The 19,735-nt window shown below is 47.9% G+C and overlaps 1 protein-coding gene across 4 annotated transcripts in view; it reads left to right on the top strand.

The window, feature by feature from the left end:
* Positions 1 to 19,735, top strand: part of IL1RAP (interleukin 1 receptor accessory protein) — a 63,801-nt gene that overhangs the window by 1,991 nt on the left and 42,075 nt on the right. The gene's annotated exons all lie outside the window — the stretch shown is intronic.

Raw genomic sequence — 19,735 nt, 5'->3', positions numbered from 1 at the left:
TTAATTTTCCTGACAGTCTGTTTTTAACTCTGCTGCCTTCTTTGTGGTCCCCGGCTGGTCCCTGGGCAGAAGTCCCTGAACTTAGATTTACACCCAGAGAAGGCTTGCAACCTGAGGTCCAATATCATTTATTAACTGTACTATAGACAGTATAAAGAGCTATTTATAACAGGCTGCTCTTGGCAGCCCCAGGGTATTTGCGTATTTTATTGTCATGCACCTGGCAGAAAACATATCTAGCATGTGTATGGATGGAGCTGGGAGCCAGGGCATCACCTTGTCCAAGCAGCTTCGTGATTATGTTGTAAGGTGCTGTCACAGGCACCCTGCTTTCCTGTTCCCACAGCGTATGTAGCTCTGGTGAGCAGTGAAAGATACAGTGGCTGAGTGTTGTATAGGCTGCTCATGTGGAAATACCCACAGAGTTCCCCTCTGATATGGACTTATCTACCGGATTTGTCTGTTTTCTATGCCCCACTTGGGTAAGTGATTTTGCTCTGGCATAACATGGGAGAGGGGCTGGGCACGGGGCATTGGGGAGCAGTAGGCAGAGATGGGGAGGAGTGAGAATCGGACGTAGGAGGCTGGGTGGGATGTGGAGAACATGGTGTTGAGGCAGAAACAAGGGGCTGGGGGAGCGTGTTGGGGGGGAGAGATAGACCTTGGTGACTAGGACAAACTGAGGGGCAGCCTAGGGATGAGAGGGGTTTGGGGAACATTGGGGTAAAGGTTTGAATTGGAGGAGCGGGCAGTGACGGGTAGCTGGGGTGCATAAGGGTGAGAGGGTGGGTGGGCTCCAGGCTGGAAGGTGCATGAGGTGAGGAGGTAGGTAGGACTGGATGCATGAGGGTGAATGGAGAGCATAGAAGTGAGGGGACTCTGGGGGCTTGCTTAAGGGCGAAGAGGGGAGGCAAGGAGGTGATAGGCCACTTAGAGGCCTAGCGGGGGCCTGGGGATAAAGAGAAACCTAGGGGGCTGGGAAAGACACTGAGGCCAAGGGGTGCCCAGGTGAGCTGTAGGACCAGGGAAGGCTCAGCAGGCCGGGGATTGTCTCTTTCTGAAGCGCACACCCTAGAAGGTGGAGAAGAGAGAGAGATTTTTGTCTGAACTGCACTCCTCAGGGCTGACCTTGCGAGGCGCTGTGGGCCTCCAACTAGGAGCCATGCAGTCAGCTTCTGCTGAAGTCCATAGGAGGCCCCAGCGCTGCCTCCTATTCCCTCCCATCTCTTATCATCCCCTTGAATTTTATTTCAGTCCTTGACAAGCAGAGGACGCTGCCGGCTGTCAAACCCTCTCTCCTTTTGACAGGATTCTGGGGTGGCACAGGCAGAATTTGCCCGGCAGAACGCTTATTACAGCTGATGACGTGTGAGAAGGAAAGAACCCAGCTTGTCTCGTAGAGCCCAAGCTGAGTTTTCAGGGCTGGTAGTTAGAGAAGCTGCAACCTGGGTGTGGATGTGTGTAAAATATGCCAGCCAACTGCTTCAGCCATGCTGTGCTGGTCTTTCATTGACTCTTACAGTCAAGGTGAAGTGAAGTGCTTTAGAAAATAAAAATACATTCGCCTAAAAATACAAATGGCTCCATGTTAACAGTGAGCTGAGACACTTGCAGTGTTGAAGATCTGAGTTCAAGACCTCCTCAGGGTGTCTTTCTCCCAGCACAGCTGGTGGTTTTCACCGACACTGAAAGCAGAGCAGAGAACTGCATCCTTGGATAGTCCTGCTTATTTAGCTGAGTTGGTAGCACCCTGTGGCTCACGGCCGTTGTTCCTTCCAGCAGTGCTGTCTCAGCAAGGTAGACCAGATGCAGTGGCAGAAGGAAAGAATAGAGAGTTGTCATGTTTGCCACGCGTAAACTGACTTCTCTGTCCCTGCCAGTTCCAGGCCACCTGGGAATCTGGAAATTACTTGGAGGCAGAGCTCACGCGAATCCTTTTCCAACTGTGGAGCTGCCTGGCCTGTAACCCCAGCCCACTTCTCTTAGGTGACCAGACAGCAAATGTGAAAAATTGGGACGGGGTGGGAGGGCTAATAGAAACCTATTTAAGAAAAAGACCCCCAAATCGGGACTGTCCCTATAAAATCGGGACATCTGGTCACCCTAACTTCTCTACAAGCTGCCATCAGCTGAATGTAGCATCCTGAAATTAGGCTTCTGCTAGATTGACACCAAATATCCTCTTAATTTGGGCCTGAATTTAGGATTTTTTCCCCCAAAACATAAGGCTCATTTAATGTTTCTCTGAAAAAAGCCCATAACATTGCAGCATTCACAGGAGGGACAAAACTTGAAACTGGAGAGACACGAAATTGAAGTGTCAGTTTTTGTTGTGTGACCGACAAAGGCAGAAGTACAGGAAAAATAATGAAAAAGCAAATTGGCTTTTCGAAGAGTCTTCAGTTGTAGTAATCTAAGGTGTTGTCAGGACTGCAAGGACAGTTTGTTAAAAAAGAAATGTTTAATCTGTTACCGTCTCTTTAATTTAGATGCACAGTGTTTTCTTAAACTTTCTAGATTCCTTGTATTAGACAAATCAAAAAGCAAGACAGACAATTTTGTCGTAGTCCTTGATTCTGCCGGCATTTATGCACGTGAGTAACTTTATGCATGTGAATAGTTCAATGGGACCATGCTTGTTTATAATTTACTCATGTGCATGAGTGACGGCACAACACTGGCCTTCATGCTTAGAGCTAACTGAATGTCACATTATTATTAATTATTATTATTAGGGCTGTCAAGCGATTTAAAAAATTAATCGTGATTAATCATGTGATTAATCGCACTCTTAAACAATAATAGAATACTATTTATTTCAATATTTTTGGATGTTTTCTATTTTTTCCAAATGTATTGATTTCAATTACAACACAGAATACAAAGTGTACAGTGCTCACTTTATATTTATTTTTGATTACAAATATTTTCCCAGTAAAAAACAAAATAAACAGTATTTGTCAATTTATCTAATACAAGTACTGTAGTGCAATCTCTTCATCATGAAAGTTGAACGTACAAATGTAGAATTATGCACACAAAAAACTGCATTCAAAAAATAAAACAAAGTAAAACTTTAGAGCCTACAAGTCCACTCAGTCCTACGTCAGCCAATCGCTCTGACAAGTTTGGTTACAATTTGCAGGAGATAATGCTGCCCGCTTCTTGTTTACAATGAGAACAGGCATTCGCATGACACTGTTGTAGCCAGCATCACAAGATATTTACATGCCAGATGCGCTAAATATTCATATGTCCCTTCATGCTTCAACCACCATTCCAGAGGACATGCGTCCATTCTGATGATGGGTTTTGCTCGATACAATCCAAAGCAGACCAACGTATGTTCATTTTCATCATCTGAGTCAGATGCCACCAGCAGAAGGTTGATTTTCTTTTTTTTTTGGTGGTTTGGGTTCTGTAGTTTCCGCATTGGAGTGATGCTCTTTTAAGATTTCTTAAAGCACGCTCCATACCTCATCCCTCTCAGATTTTGGAAGGCACTTCAGATTCTTAAACCTGGGGTTGAGTGCTGTAGCTATCCTTAGAAATCTCACATTGGTACCTTTTTTGCGTTTTGTCAAATCTGCTGTGAAAGTGTTCTTAAAAAAAACGTGTGCTGGGTCATCATCCGAGACTGGCAGAATGTGGGTAAAACAGAACAGGACACATACAATTCTCTCCCAAGGAGCTCAGTCACAAATTTAATTAACGCACTGTTTTTTTAATGAGCATCATTAGCATGGAAGCATTTCCTCTGGAATGGTGGCTGAAGCATGAAGGGGCATACAAATGTTTAGTATATCTGGCACGTAAATACCTTGCAACGCCGGCTACAAAAGTTGTCATGCGAATACCTGTTCTCACTTTCAGGTGACATTGTAAATAAGAAGTGGGCAGCATTATCTCCTGTAAATGTAAACAAACTTGTTTGTCTTAGCGATTGTCTGAACAAGCAGTAGGACTGAGTGGACTTGTAGGCGCTAAAGTTTTACATTGTTTTGTTTTTGAGTGCTGTTATGTAACAAAAACAATCTACATTTGTAAGGTACACTTTCCCAATAAAGCGATTGCACTACAGTACTTGTATGAGGTTAACTGAAAAATACTATTTCTTTTGTTTATTATTTTTACCGTGCAAATATTTGTAATAAAAATAATAATATAAAGTGAGCACTGTACACTTTGTGGTGTAATAGAAATCAATATATTTGAAAATGTAGAAAAACATCCAAAAATATTTAATACATTTCAATTAGTATTCTGTTGTTTAACAGTGCGATTAATCGCGATTAATTTGCTTGAGTTAATCGCGTGAGTTAACTGCAACTAGTCAACAGCCCTAATATTATTATTATTATTTATTTGTTTTACCATAGTGCCCAAGGGCCCTAGACATGGCCCATTGTGCTGGGTGCTATACAAACCCAGAACAAAAAGACACTACTTGCCCCAAACAGTTTACTGTCTAAGACAAGAGACAACAGATGGATATAGACTGAGGTGAGAGTACCAGGAAACAATGAGACAGTATTGGTCAGCATGATGCACATAACCTTATCTAGCTATATATTTATATCAGGGTTAGTAAGAAGCACGCTACATTTTTCCTCAGAGATTTTACGTTTGTTTTGCCTTTTTCTTTCTGTTTACACTTGTAGTTCTTTCTTTCTTCTTGATTGTTTTACCTTTGGTCCTAGGTCTAAATAATGACCTAATTGCTGTTAATTCCACCATAGGGGAATCAGATTTTTGAACGGGTAGAAATCATTTCTATCTGTTAGGTTAACACTAGTGGTTTAAGGTGTTACATTGTGACTTGGAACGAGGCCAAATGTTCTGTTGCTTGATTTAAGATTCTCCTGGTGATATTTAATCTGGCTTTTTTAATCATTTAAGAAACCAAGAGGAATGTAGTTAGATTTACAAAATGCATTTGGGCATATGCTCAACATCCTTTTTAATAAAACCTAGCAGCTCAATCTTGCTCAGGCTGAAGTCACTCGTTGTTTAGCTACTGACTTCTATGAGAACCGGAACGAGCCCTTATTCTGGCAAAGGTTTTACCGAAAGACGTCTATTTTTTCACAGCAATAAATTGCATTTCTTTTGCGCCCATCTGCTGGGGCTTCCCATGTGCCCAGCAAACCAGCCAGAGACAGTTTGTTCTAAGGAGAGTTGCTAAATAATTGTTGTTATTTAAACCCGTGTTTTCAGTGGTGGGTAACCGGTGCATTCATCCATGACCCCGCCACGGCCTACAGAACTAAGGGAATTAATTGAATATTTTGCACCTGCAGGGTATTTGATAGCCTCACATCTCTAAGCACATTAAAAACATTGGTTAAGATTCACACTTCCCCTGTGAGGTAGGAAGGTATTGTACTCCTTAGATAGGTGGGGAAAGTGTAGCATGAAAAGCTTATGGCCCAAATTCTCATGAGCTTCCACTAATTTAGGGCATCTCAGTTTTGGGGGCCGAGATCCTCAAAGGTATGTAGACACCTGACTCCCATTGCCCAGTTTGAGTCACCAAGGTCCTGGTTGTCAGAAGGGCTGACTACCGTGGGTGCTCTGTACCCAGGGCCGGCTCTACGTTTTTTGCCACCCCAAGCGAAAAAAAAGAGTGCCGCCCCTCCGTAACAACTCCCCCCGAGCGCCGCGCCACCGAAACACCCCCCCGAGCACTGCACCATCGAAACACCTCCCCTGCCGACATCCCCCCTCCAAGCGCCGCCCTGCGGAAAACCTCCCCCCCCCAAGCGCCATGCTGCCCCACCCCACCAAAACACCCCCCCCCGAGCGCTGCGCCGCCGAAACAAAAACAAACAAAAACTTTGAGCGCCGCCCAGCTGAACCAAAAAAAAACCAACCAAAAAAAACCCCTTGCGCCGCCCCGCCGAAACAAAACACAAAAAATAAAAAAAAACCCGAGCGCCCCCCCCTTACAAGGTGCTGCCCCAAGCACGTGCTTGGTCGGCTAGTTCCTGGAGCCGGCCCTGTCTGTACCTCTGAAAGTCAGGACTTAGATGTCTCACGTTGGTCAACCAAAACTGGAGGAACCCTAAGTTAGGGGTCACTTTAGAAAACTTTTCCTAAGGGACATAGTCAAGGGCAAAGCAAATCATGTGCAGAGCTGGGAGCAGAACCCTAACTCCTAGTCCCTTGCTCTAATTAGTACCACACTGCAAAAGGTAGGCACAGTGCAAAACCAAACAAAACCCCAACCAAACAAAAAGAATCCCGCCTCGGCCCACTTAGATTTGTCAGTGATTGCGGATAAAAAGCCCTGAGCTGCGTAGAAATCCTTTACCCCTAAGTCTAGGGCTTTGCAAGCAAATGGTAAATACTGATAAATGATTTATTTTCTTCCGAATGATCCCGCCCTTATTTACAAATGATTGCGATAAGGCAGGAAAATCTCTCCACTGTTGCACAACTCGGTCAGGCTGGCAAAGATGTGGAGGTTGCTGTACGCTGAATAAGCACACGCTCTTGCACAAGGACTGTCTCTTGGCTCTCGAAACACTTGACTTTAGCCACCCTGGCTTGTTAAAGTTCTGCTAGAGGCAGACGCCGGCAGGTGGAGGTGTGGGGAACACCTTGGGGGTCTGACACTCAGCCGCCTTCAGACAAATAACGTCCTCCTGCCAGCATGATGGGCTTCGCTGAGCCCGGGACCTTTACCCAATGTCTGAAGGGGACATTGATGGTCTGAGCTGGTCCCTTGCACGTTGCTGGTCCCGTTCTCCCCTCCTGGTTCCCAGAAAATGCCCACCTAGCCCTTTCCTGCCCACCCACCTGCATTGTTGGGGGTGGGCTGGCAAAGCAGACTCGCTGCGCCCCCCCACCCGATTCCAGGCAGGTGTCTTCAGAGAGGTGTGCAGCCTGCCTCCTCACCCACCCCGCCAGCCGCAACGTCGCTGCTGGAGTCCTCTACGCTGTGTCGGAGAAGCCGCAGAGCATGCCGGGCGGGGGTGAGCACCGCCTTAGTGAGAGAGGCCAGGGTGTGGGCAGCTAGTCCGGGTGGCTGGGAGGGGTAGCCAAGGTGTGGGTGTGGGGAGAACAGCGCCAATGGGGAGCCCTGTGGGATTCAGTAACCACATGCTGCCGACAGGGCCAGGCAGACCTGGGCTGGGCCAGGCTATGGGACTGTCAGTGTCTGGGGCAGGGACTGGCTTTTTGTGGGAGTGTGCAGCACCCAGGACAGAGTAAGAGTATGGGACGGGAGACGGAATCCACCCAGAGGGGCTGGGAATTCCTAGCTCACCGAATGCAGCGTTCCTGCCACGTGGCAAACAGAGTGCGTCCGTCCCTACCGGGCTCCCTAAGTGGTGGTTGCCAAAGGGGGTGAGCCTGTTGCTCCAGGGCCGCCGTCCTCCTCCTCTCTCGCTCCGTACTGCGAGGGATACAGCTCAGCACCAGCGAATCATGCTGTGCAACGGGCCGTGGGTTTTCAGCCCCGCTGCTTAGCTCAGGGCCATAACAACGTAAGGCAGTGAAATTCAAAGGAGCCCTGTCCATATCCACTGGGTGCACCCAACGGGTATTTGCTGATAAGCAGCGTCAAGGGGCGAAAGGGGAAATTCTGACTGTATTTTTTGTGTGTGTGCATAGAGCTTTCTAAAGGAATGCCGTGGCTGAGCAGTAAGGAGGCGGCGGGGTTTGGTTGTGGGCGGTGCAGATTGTACAGTAATAAAGCACCCACTTCCTGGCAGCTGGGACTTGAAAACCCCAGAAATGAGACACTTGGAACTGTGGAGGTTTTAGCCTGAAGTGGTTTGTCTGCCTTGTGCCTGCGCCTCGCAGCCTCTGGAAATGTCAGCACTGCATACATTACCTTTTGTTTGTCCTTCAGCTTGGGGGATAAATTCATTGACCTCCTGAAATCAATCAGATTCTCCCTGAATAATAAATATTGATGATCATCACAGCATTCCGCTGCTACTTTGAGTTCCGTTCCAGCCCTCCCTGCTTGTAGGTGCATGAGACACAGGTTCTCCTAGAAGGCTGCTCCCTAGATGCTTTCCATGGTATTTTAGGGTCCCTTTGTTTCAAGGTACATTTAATACTGCTGGTGAAGGGTGCCTAGTTGTGTCCTCTGGGCAGGTAAGCACAGGCACGGCTGGGACAAGTTTCCCATGCTTAGTGGTGTGCTGGGGATACCTAGGGGCCATCTGGAATCCCCCTTGTTAAAATCCTCCCAGCCAATTTAGGGAGCTCACCCCTCACCCCCTCCCGCCAGCGATCATCTGTCTTCAGGGCTCTTAAAAATATTTCTCACGAGCAGATTTGTTTTGCCGTCATAATCCATCCATCCAGCAGACTTACCTGGCCACCATCACCATGGTATTTGAGAGCCTCACAATCTGTGGTGTTTGACCTCCCAACACCTGTCTAAGGTAGCACAGTGCTATTATCCCCATTCTGCAGATGGGGAACTGGCGCCCCGAGAGGCTAAGTGACTTACTCAAGGTCCCACAGGAAGTCTGTGCTGGAGAAAATCAAACGCAGATCAGCGTCCTAACCATTCGGCCCTCCTTAGTGCATTAGATTGCATCACGTATCAGGTCTCTCCTTCTCTCACCGCTTCCCATTAACATTGCTCAGTGCACTCAGTGTGTTTTTTCAGGAATAAAGTATAAACCTGGTCAGCAAAAATCCCACCCTCGGATGAGTTTGTTTCCCCACTGGTGTCTCCTCTTTCCCTTGTTACGATTATGAGCAGGTGGTTTTGTTTAAATGGGGGGAGGGAGGGGAATGAAAAGATTGCCCTGTCCCATACTTGGGCCCCTCAGCAATTTGCTTGGCCCTGCCCCCTTGCATGGGCTTCGACAGAGGCTAAGGGGGACCCTGCTTTGCAGGGACCCCTTGTTAAAATATTACCAGCATGACACTGTCCCAAGTGCCTCTCAGCCCCGACCTAGGCTGGATTTGAATTGGCTCCCAAGAGGTGAATGTCTATCAGGGATGGTCTAGACAGTATTTGGTCCTGCCATGCGGGCAGGGGACTGGACTCGATGACCTCTCGAGGTCCCTTCCAGTCCTATAATCTATGAATCTATTTTTTCGCTATTTATTTTCACTCTGGCTGAATTGCAAATGGTTACAGGGATTTTAAGAAAAATCAAGATATAAATGACATCAAATCTACCTTCTAGCAGAGACACAGGGCCCGATCCAAAACCCACCCGAGCCAATGGGAATCTTCAGTGGGAGTTGGAACAGACCCCAAGTTTGCAAAAGCTCAGTCCTAAAAGGAGGAATGTGTGAAACAAAGGATTATAACAGACGCGGCTTTAACAATAGCTATTGCTGTCTTGTGTCTGCTATAAAATAAGGAAATTATAGACACACTCCAAAGAAAGATGGATACATGGTTTAAAAAAAAGTCAGCCTTGCTTCTCAGCTAAGGTCTCAAACACTTGGGTTTTGTCTACACAGGGATTTTAGCCAGTGAGGCAACTATGCTGCTGGTGCTGCAAATGCCTGGATGGTTTTTACCAGTGCAGCTTTCATCAGGGTGCGCTGAAGTAATGGAAATCATGCTGCATGAGTGTAACCTGTGTCTTTGCTAGGGGTTGATACTGGTGTAGCTCCACGGTTGGCTCCCATCCCAATGGAGAAGACGCCTGAGCTATTGAAAACGGTCTGTGTAGGCCGGGTTGCGGAGCTGGAGATGTAGCAACATGTGTGGGGTTTGGTGGTGATTGCACAGCAGAGGATGGGGAAAAAATAACACTTCATGGTTCTTGAAATGGGACATTGTGACACTGGGGAACTTTTCTTCGCCGATGTCTGGATGAGTGACTTGCTGGGTCAAAGGACGGGCAGAGAATTGGAGAGATTTGTGAAGTGTCAACGTAAGGGGTAGGCAGGAGACAGGTTTCTGTCCCACCAGAATGTTTGAGATTTTAAAAAAAGAATTCCTCTCCCAAATCAGGAAGAAAAAATGAATTATTGATTTTTATGCTAAATTTTCATGAACTGACAAACTGAAAAAAATGTCAGTTCATGTCAATCAAAATGTTTTGTTCTGATAATTCCAAAATGTTTCATTTCAATTTATAAGAACATAAGAATGGCCATACTGGGTCAGATCAATGGTCCATCTAGCCCAGTGTCCTGTCATCCAACAGTGGCTGGTGCCAGGTGCTTCCGAAGGAGCGAACAGAACAGGGCAATTATCGAGTGATCCATCCCGTCGTCCAGTTCCAGTATCTGGCAGTCAGAGGCTTAGGGACACAGAGTATGGGGTTCATCCCTGGCCACGTTGGCTAGTAGCCATTGATGGACCTGTCCTCCATGTCCATGGATTTTGATCTGTTTTTTTTTCTGTTTTTAATATTGAGTGAAATTTTGCAACGAAAAGTCATTTTGAACCAGAAAACCAAAACTTTTCATTTGGAAAAATATCAAAATGTTCGGTTATGACAATTCTAAAACACTTTTTTTCCCAACTGTATTGAGTTGGCAAATTCCTCAAAATTAGCTCTTTCTTACAGACAGTTCTGGTTTTGATAAATCGGTATTTTTGGTGGGGAGAAAAAAGTTTTGTTGAAAGGGGAGCCTAGACAGTGACATTTTTCAGACATCTTCACCCCCCCAGTAGGTGCCTCCCATTCCCTCCCCTCCACTGGACAGGGCACAGATTGGTTCTGCTGATGGTCCCCTTTTGTCTGAAAAAAGCCACTTCCTATTTCAAATCTGCTGATTGCAGAGATCTCCAGCAGGTGGGATTTAAATGTCATCACCCAGCCATGGCAATTTTCCTCATGCTGTAAACCACTAGTCACGGGATCCAGCCAGGAGCTTTCCTCAGCGAACATCTCCCGCGCACCAGCCGAGGTCCAGATACAAGCACTCTGTCCATTGGAGTGCTGCCTTGTCGCTTTGAAGATGTGGGTTGCTGTTGTGATCCCCTGCATGATCTGTTTCTGTTCGGATGCCCGGGCCAGTCAAAGCCATGCAGCTGGGAATCCTCCTTTTTTCACAGATTCCAAGGCCAGGAGGGACCGTTGTGATCATTTAGTCTGACTTTCTGTAGAACACAGTCCGGAGAATGTTCCCAAAATAATTCCTAGGGCCGAGCTTTTAGAAAAACATCCAATCTTGAAATTGAGCTGGGATAGAGAATCCACCACGGCCCTTGGCAAATTGTTTCAATGGTTAATTACTATCGCCGTTAAAAATGTACGCCTTATTTGCAGTTTGAATTTGTATAGCTTCAACTTCCAACCATTGGTTCATTTTATACTGTTCTCTGCTAGATTGAAGAGCCCATTATTAAATATTTATTCCCTTTGTGGGGGGGATAGCTCAGTAGTTTGAGTATTGGCCTGCTAAACCCAGGGTTGTGAGTTCAGTCCTCAAGGGGGCCATTTAGGGAACTGGGGTAAAAATCTGTCTGGGGATTGGTCCTACTTTGAGCAGGGGGTTGGACTAGATACCTCCTGGGGTCCCTTCTAATTCTATGTAGATACTTGTAGACTGTGATCAAATCATCCCTTAACCTTTTCTTTAAGTGAAATTGATTGAGTTCCTGAGTCTATCACCATAAGACAGGTTTTCTAATCTTTTAATCATTCTTTGGGCTCTTCTCTAAACCCTCTCCAATTTATCAACATCCTTCTTGAGTTGTGATGCCAGAACTGGGCACAGTACTCCAGTTAAAATAACCTCTCTACTCCTACTCACGAGTCCCCTAGACATCCCAGGATCACATTAACTATTTTGGCCACTGTCACACCGGGAGCTCATATTTAGCTGATTATCCACCACAACCTCCAAATCTTTTTCAGAGTTCCCTGGATAGAGTCCCCCATCCTGCAAGCATGACAAAGAATGTATTCTTTGTTCCTAGATGTATCATTTAGCTGCATGAAAACACATGCACTTTGCTTGTGTCCCGCTTAGTAAGCAATCCACATCCCTCCGAATCAGTGACCTGTCCTCTGCATTATGTACCGCTCCCCCAAGTTTTGTGACATGTGCCCTCCTTCACTCCCCCCACCTCCCACTTCTCCCAAAGTGTTGGATTGCTTTGAATGCTGCTCCTGGTGTCAGGATGGGTTCCCTTCCCCAAAGAACAGCAAAACATTGTTTCCCTACCTGCTATTCACATCGGGCTTCATAGCGAAGGATTAACACTTTTCAGAACTGCAGGGATTTAAGGTTATGGGAAGAAGAAGAAACAACCCTCCTTCTGCTCTGACATCCCTGATGCAGGCAGCGCTGCAAGAATGCGGAGCTCCAATTTGCCTTCCTGTCTGCTGTCAACCACCCGGGCCAAAGTAGAGTCTTTCTGGAAGGCTTATGGGCCCCTCTTGAGCCAATGCAATGTGTATCTTATTTTTATAGGGTTTATAATGAATATATAACACAGGGTTTGGAAAACATTTACCAAGCACCTACTAGCCAGAGGACTAAAGCTACTGGCCTACTGGAAAGAGCTGAAAGGCCTGGTATAAATGAAAGTAGTGTCTGACAGTGTCCCCTGCAGAAGCAGCGATGGTATTACCTGGCCCAAGGCAGATTTCTTTCTAACTCCCAGTAGTGAGCGATTGGCTTAAGAGGAGGGTTTAGATCTACTCTGTCTTGTGCCGGTTTCCTACCGGTGTAGCTCCATTGACATCAGTGGAGTTATTCCTGACTCTCGCTGGCGTATCTGGGATCCGAATTTTAATTTCTTGGGTGGGGAAAAGGGAGTCAATTTCTCTGCCTATTGTCGGTTCTTCTATGGCCCTATTTCCATAGAATCTGAGTGCCTCACAGTCTGTGATGTATTTCTTATAGCTAGGCAGGAGATGCATTTTCCGTTTGATGGGAAATAGGACAAGTTCAAAATATTTTTCTGTTCTGAAACAAAAGCAAAAATTTCAAACTTACCCATGAAATGAAATTCCCCCATGTTCAATGCAATCGAAATGTTTCACTCTGATTTTGACATTTAAAATAAAATAGAATGTAAAATGAAAGAATTTTCGAGACAAATTTCTGGCCACCTCTAGTATTTATCCTCCCATTGGCCCTATGTAGCAGTGCTATTATCCCCATTGTACAGAGGGAAACTGAGGCACAGAGGTTAAGTGACTCACCTGGGGTCACACAGGAAGTCTGTGGCAAAGCAGGGAAATGAACTCATGTCTTCCAAATCCTACACTAGTTCCCTAAGCACTGTACCATCCTTTCAGTGGCGATAGGCAATTGTTTTGGGCCTTCATCAGGGGCTTTTATTCTTAACGTGTCGCTAGATCATTCTGTCTCGCTGCTGCTTCTGTGTCACTGGTGACATGGGGCCAGATTCTGGGCTTAATTCGTGCCGGATGTAACTCCACTGGCTGTAGTATAGTCACAGCCGGGGTGGATTTGACCTTCAGGCGAGATGCATGTGTTTTTCTAAGGGCAGAATTCAGCCTCTCTCGTTGGCCGGCATGACTGCCTCTGAGCTTAGGGTACTCTGTGTGTAGTGGACTGGCCAGTGTATTCAGTATTGGATTGTTGGGGCAATTCCCCCTATTGCATTCTTAAAAGCTTCCTGCGAAGGGAGACTTTAATGAGCACACCGCTTCCCAGAGAGGGAACGTTGGGGTCTGAAAACCCACAGCGTCTGCTATTGCTCATGCTCTCGGCACAGTCCCGTGTGACGTTAGGCTGCTCGGAAGAGCTCTCCGTGGAACGTGCAAACTCACCACACTAATGGTTTGCTTCCTGGGAGATGTGTGCGGAAACCCTGAGAAACTCGAACAAACGGCAGTGTCATTCAATGCCAAAACCGCCTCCGGAAGAGTGATCTGGTCCGAAAAAAACCACAGTAAGTCCCAGCTAAATGGAGCCCAGATGGTTTATGCTACAGTTATTCTCTTCATTGCTCGATTTACTCCTGCAGATATTGAAAAGCAAGAATATGTCCTTAAGGGCTGAAGGGCCTTTTCCCAGCTTCCATTAGTGCATTTATCTTTTTCTTTGCAGCTGCTTTTGTTGACTGTCCCTTTCCCCCCCTCGTTGGTTCTCTTAGTTTCTTTGCTTTAATTATATTTTTTCTTGTATCCCTTGAATGCCAGGATAAAAAAATCCTAACTAAGCAACCAGCCATAGAATCGTAGGACTGGAAGGGACCTCGAGAGGTCATCTAGTCCAGTCCCCTGCACTCATGGCAGGACTAAGTATTATCTAGACCATCCCTGACAGGTGTTTGTCCAACCTGCTCTTAAAAATCCCCAATGATGGAGATTCCACAACCTCCCTAGGCAATTTATTCCAGTGCTTAACCACCCTGACAGTTAGGAAGTTTTTCCTAGTGTCCAATCTAGGCCATCCTTGCCATCTAGGCCCATTGCTTCTTGTCAGTCTTCAACCCTTGTCCTGTGCAAGGTGTGGGCCAGGTTCTCCAGAGGAGCTGAGCTCTGACTGGGTGTGTTATCTGTGAATGATCCGAGAAACCTCCTCTGATGAGGAGAAGAAAGGAATCCTTTCCTCCTCCCGCACAGCACTGTGCAGGGGCTGTGCCGGGCACTAGAAGCCATCCATCGGGGAAGGAATCTATGAAGTGATGGGTCTCTGGCCCTGCTGCCCCATTGCAGGGAGCCCCGGCGAGCACGTGGCATACACCCCTGTGTGCACCCCTCCAGAATTCTGGTCCCCCTGCAGTGAACCAATTTCTATGGGAGACCTGAGAGCCCAAGGGAGAAAGGGTCGTTTTGTCTTACGGGCAAACGATTGGAGCACAGGGTGGAGCCGTGAGAGCGCCTAGCCTGCATCTATCACCCATTTAGCTGGATCCTCCAGCCCAGTGCCTCCCTGGAGCCCTTCCAGGTACATCCAGGCAGTACAGGACAGAGCGAGCTGTCCTCCTGGTTGTCAGTCTCAGCAGGGAGGCCAGAGACTGAACCAGCCTCTCACCCCAAGAGGTCAGCTCCTTGCTGGCCTGGCTTGAGGTGCACTAGTGGGGAGGGATAGCCGAGGGCGTGGGAGACCCGGGTTTAGTTCCCTGCTCTGCTCTCGCCTCCCTGTGTGCCTTGTCTTTCTGTGCCTCATTTGCTCCACCTCCCAGGGGTGCCACGAGGATGAACGTACAAGGTTCTCAGATCCCACGGTGACGGGGGGCCGGATAGCGAGATAGGTGCATCCCAGAAGCTTGTGCCGTGCTGCCCATTGTCTTCCTCCAGGGCTGCTTTCCCCAAGGACCGAATTCAAAGGGGAGAAATGAAAGCCGATAAAGGGATGGAACCAATTGCTCACCAAACTTGGCACACCGACTCAATCCGCCTTGCTAGCTTTCCCACATCTGCAGCCCTCCTGTTGGGCTGAGCGTATTAACCTCCCAGCAAAGGCAGTGGGAGCTGAGAGTGCTCAGAGGTACTCAGCGCCTTGCAGGATTGATCCAGGAGAGAACTGCAGGGAGAAAGCAGGGCAGACCCCGCTCCTGCCATTTGGAGGCTGTTATTTCCCCCCCGAAGTGTCCCATTAACTTCAACGGCCCTCGAGCACTTAGTGGGAAGTCTTTGAGGGGAGCTTTCGTTCCATGTGCAGTAAAGTGGCTTCTCCGCGAAAAGTAAAAACCTGTCAGGTCTTTAGAGGGGCTCAAGGACAGAGGCAGTGTAGTGGAAAATACAGCGTCGTTGTCCTTTAGAATGGGCGCAGGATCTTTGGACAGAAAAAGCTGTCCTTACTTCTGATGGTATTTTTTGCCCTGGTGTTGGATACGTTGTAAAGCAGTGAGCGATTCTGGGTGGTGTACGAGAACTCCAGGTAACGATGCGTGTGCAGAGAGCGGAGTAGCGAATTTGCAGAACTCCCATTACCTTGAGTGGGGCAAGCTCCGTCAGGGTCGGCTTAGACTGGGCATTAGGGGCCTGTGCCATTGTTCCTAGGGGTCCAGCTCTTAATTCTGAGTGTGTCCTGCAAAGAAAGGCTCCCCTCCGTCACCCTGTGTGTGCCATTGTACTTGTTCAATGGCAGAGCAGCCGATGAGTCCCAGACCAGGAATGGAGAAGTTGCTGTAATCTGACACGCTCTGTGTCTGTCTCCAATGATAAGATCTCCGGAGAGCCTGGAATGAACCAAAAATTAATCAAACTGTTGCGCTGCTCCGGATAATGCAACTGGGAGGAAGTTGCAGAAACACTGGATTTCATAATAAAAAAAAAAAAAAAAAAAAACCATTGGGGCCAGTTTGTGGAGCCCTTAGGGGATCACCTTGCTCTTGGAAGTAGAGACCCATTGGCTTTAATAGGATTGTTTGGGGGAGCAAGTCCTCATCTGCACAGCTAAAGGATGCAAAAAAGAGCCCATTGAGATTAAGGCTGTATTCATGTCACAATGGGCGAGGGTATAGCAGCCCAGCTGATGGCAGTGGGCCAAACTCAGCCCTGGGGTAAGCAGGAGAAGCTCCCCTAAAGCCTCTTCCACCAAGGCTGACTTTGTCCTGTTTTGCGTAAATGGGGAGGGAGTGGGTTCCATGAAAAGTAGGGAAGAGGGCTCATTTGTGGACTTATTTTGATGAGGAAACGGGGAAGACTTTGCTGCTCACAGAGTGGACTCTGCACACGCCAGAGAACACACAAGACGCCGTGATGTTTGTCATCGTCAGATCTGACAACAGCCGGGCGGTGCGAGAACTTTGCCCCCACTTCTGATTAAATGTATCGCCTTTCCCAGCTCCAGCCCTCTGTGCTGTCAGCTCTCTGTTCCCCACTGAGCAGTCGCGACCTCTCTCTTCCCTCCGTCTGACCGGCCTAAAAGAAAACAAATAAAGAGTTGTTTTGTTGTCCGTGAGGGAGGCTGGCAGGTAGCAGAGCTGGTGTTTCTTTTTTAGCCCTGGAACTGTTCTGAGTGACTCAGGCAGGTATTGACGGGGCAGCAGTAATGCAGGATTAGGCTATCTGATGGCATTTCACTTTGGATGACAGAAATGCCTGGAGAAGACCAGGTCTCTTCCTTTTTATTGAGGCCTGGTAATTGGCTCCCAGAGGAAGAAAACAGCTCATGAAAAACAAACACAAATGCCTGGATTGTCAGGTCTCTACTGATCTCTAGTGCTCAGACTCTGGGGACAATCCTGGTACCTACCAGCAGGAATTGGCTCCCTGCATGTTTAGAGACAGCCAACGAGAGATGAGAGTAGGACCTCATTTGTCATGAGTCCTCGCAATGCCTCCCCGGACTGGCTAGTGGGACCTTCGTGCTCTGTAACTCTAGAGCCAAGCACATTCAATGCAAACCTGCCTTATAGTGAAAGGTTTGAGAAGCTCAGTCTGTTTAATAAGAGAAGGTGAAGAGGTGAGTGATCTTAGTGTTACATGGGGAGTCTTCTGAGAGTAGAAGGCTCTCTAGCGGATGAAGGCAGAACAAAATCCAGTGGCTGGAAGTTGGAGCTAGATAATTTCAGGCTCGAGATAAGATGCATGTTTTTTTAACAGTGAGGGTAATTAACTCTTGGGACAATCTACTTAGGGATGTGGTGGAGTCTCCATCACTTGGCGTCTTTACCTGAAGATGGAATGTTTTTTTCTAAAATAATCATGCTTTAGCTCAACTACCAAGATATGGGCTAGATGCAGAAATTACTGGGTGAAATTCTCTGGCTTGTGTTCTACAGGAGGTCAGCTAGATTTTCTGAGGGGCCGGAGATGGATAACCTTTCTTTCTCATCTCCCTCCTCATCTGTGGGCAACATGCATCCGATCCTACCTTCCCAACTCCACCTCCTGAGACCCGGAAGACGGCCCCTCTCCCAGGGGGGCAACAACCTTACACTCCTTGCCCCATCATCCTGCCTATTCCTTGCTAGCCCGCTTCCTGGTGTGACTGGCGCCCACCAACCTCCCTCCGCTTAATCCAAAGTCAGGCGAGGTTTGGGGAGAAGCAGCAGGCTGGGAAGCAGGGTGCTTTGGGGAAGCTTGCTGGGAAGAAGGAGGGAGCGTTCCTGGGGCAGACGAGGGCGCTTGGTGGGAGAAGGGATGGGCGGGGACTCATCCCTCCAGGAGCCCCGTCCTTAACACACATGAAAGTGGCTGCATCAGGACTCATTGTTTAGCCGAGGGTCCCTGTAGGCTCCTGCGGTTGTTTGTTAAGCGCTGTATAGAAGGCAGCGAACGGCTGTGCGATTGCATCGCTTTGGTCTCCGTTATTAGCCAGTGGAGCAGTGCTCTTTGCCAGTACCATCCTGGCTAGGCAGCTTTGCATTCGCAGCCCGGTAGCTGAATGCTGCCCTTTGCTTGGGACGGCAGAGAAGCGCAGGATTCCTGCCTGTTTCCCTCTGCTGCTAGGAGAGGCTGGCCCAGCCCGGGGAAGCATCATGACAATCTCAAGTGCAGGTGCCGGAAGTTGGACCCTTAAACCAGTGGTCCCCAACCTTTTTCGTCTGGCAGGTGCCAGACGAGCCACGGAGGACCGTGGTGGTGGACGAGAGTCCGCCGAAATGCCGCCGAGAAGCGGCAACGTCAATAGGCGAATCGGCAGCATTTCGGCGGGGACGCCTCTGGACGATGCTGCTTCTAGGTGGCATTTCGGCGGATGCTCGTCCGCCGGCCATTATGTGGGCGCACTTAGACACCCTGGCGGGCGCCATGGTACCCGCGAGCACCGTGTTGGGGACCCCTGCCTTAAACCCATGGCCTGGTTTGCAGAGTTGTTAAGCGCACACAGTTCCCACTGGTGACTGAACTTTTGCTGCCTTCGGGGCTCTGTGCTCCTAGAGATCGCCCCCACTGACACACACAGCTAATCAGCTTTGCCTTCGCCACTTCCATTGTCTGCCTGCCTTCCCGATCTCCTGGCACCTGGGAACGTCGAATGAAGGCTTCAGTCCCACTAATTAGAGCATCTACTAAATGTCAGCTTTCATAACCTGCAGCTTCTCTTCGGCATGCTGGGAAGGCCTGGAGCTGCAGGGAACTTTGCTTTTCAATGACCAAGAGGATTTGTGAGAGCAGAATGCCAAATGTCAGACGTATGTGTCGGCTCACATTCCTGTGCCCTGAAGCTGTAATGAATTGCACCATATAGAGCACAGGACTGGGAATCAAGAAATCCAGGTTCTAGACCTCGTTGTGGAGATGGACTGATTTTAAAACATCTCCTGGAGTGACTGGACTGAGGGGTTCGGTACTGGGATCTGGAGCCTTTAATTATTTATAGGTCACCGGTTCAAATCTGGAGTTGACTGAAAGCTGTTGCAATCACAGCGTAAGCCTCATTCCTAGGCGACCTGCCCACTAGATCTGGGTGAACTATTCGCATTCAACAAAGTTGTTTGTCAAATGTAGCCTTTCCTCCTTTGCAAGTTATCGGCCAACAGACTTTGCAATGGTCAGATTGTAAAATGCGTTCATTACTCAGAATCATTAGATTAATGCTTTATGCAAACGTATTGCATCAGTGCTTAGGCTGCAGGGTGCGCACTGTGACAATTGCCGAGTGATACCGTCCGTCTGCAGGGGTCCAGCACTGTGGCTTTGGAGCCAAAGCTCAAGAGTTCTCTTGCTTCTCTTGCTGTATGCTTGCAGTTGGCAGATGCCCATGGTATCTGTGCGTAGACGCTGCCTCTGAATGTTACACTGAGCTGAAATGGTTGAACTTGAGACCTGACTTCCACTTTCTAACTATGCTTTTGGGCTTAGGCGCCTCATGCTCCCATGGTGTCTCTATGCAAACTTGTTAAAAAGCCTTAAAATCAAACGCAGAGGTGCTGGAAGGTGCCAGCACAAAACTGCCGAGGACAAAACTTCCCGTC

Source organism: Chrysemys picta, chromosome 9, assembly GCF_011386835.1.
Source record: "Chrysemys picta bellii isolate R12L10 chromosome 9, ASM1138683v2, whole genome shotgun sequence".
Lineage (NCBI taxonomy): Eukaryota > Metazoa > Chordata > Testudines > Emydidae > Chrysemys > Chrysemys picta.
This window is presented reverse-complemented; position numbering and strand designations above follow the sequence as displayed.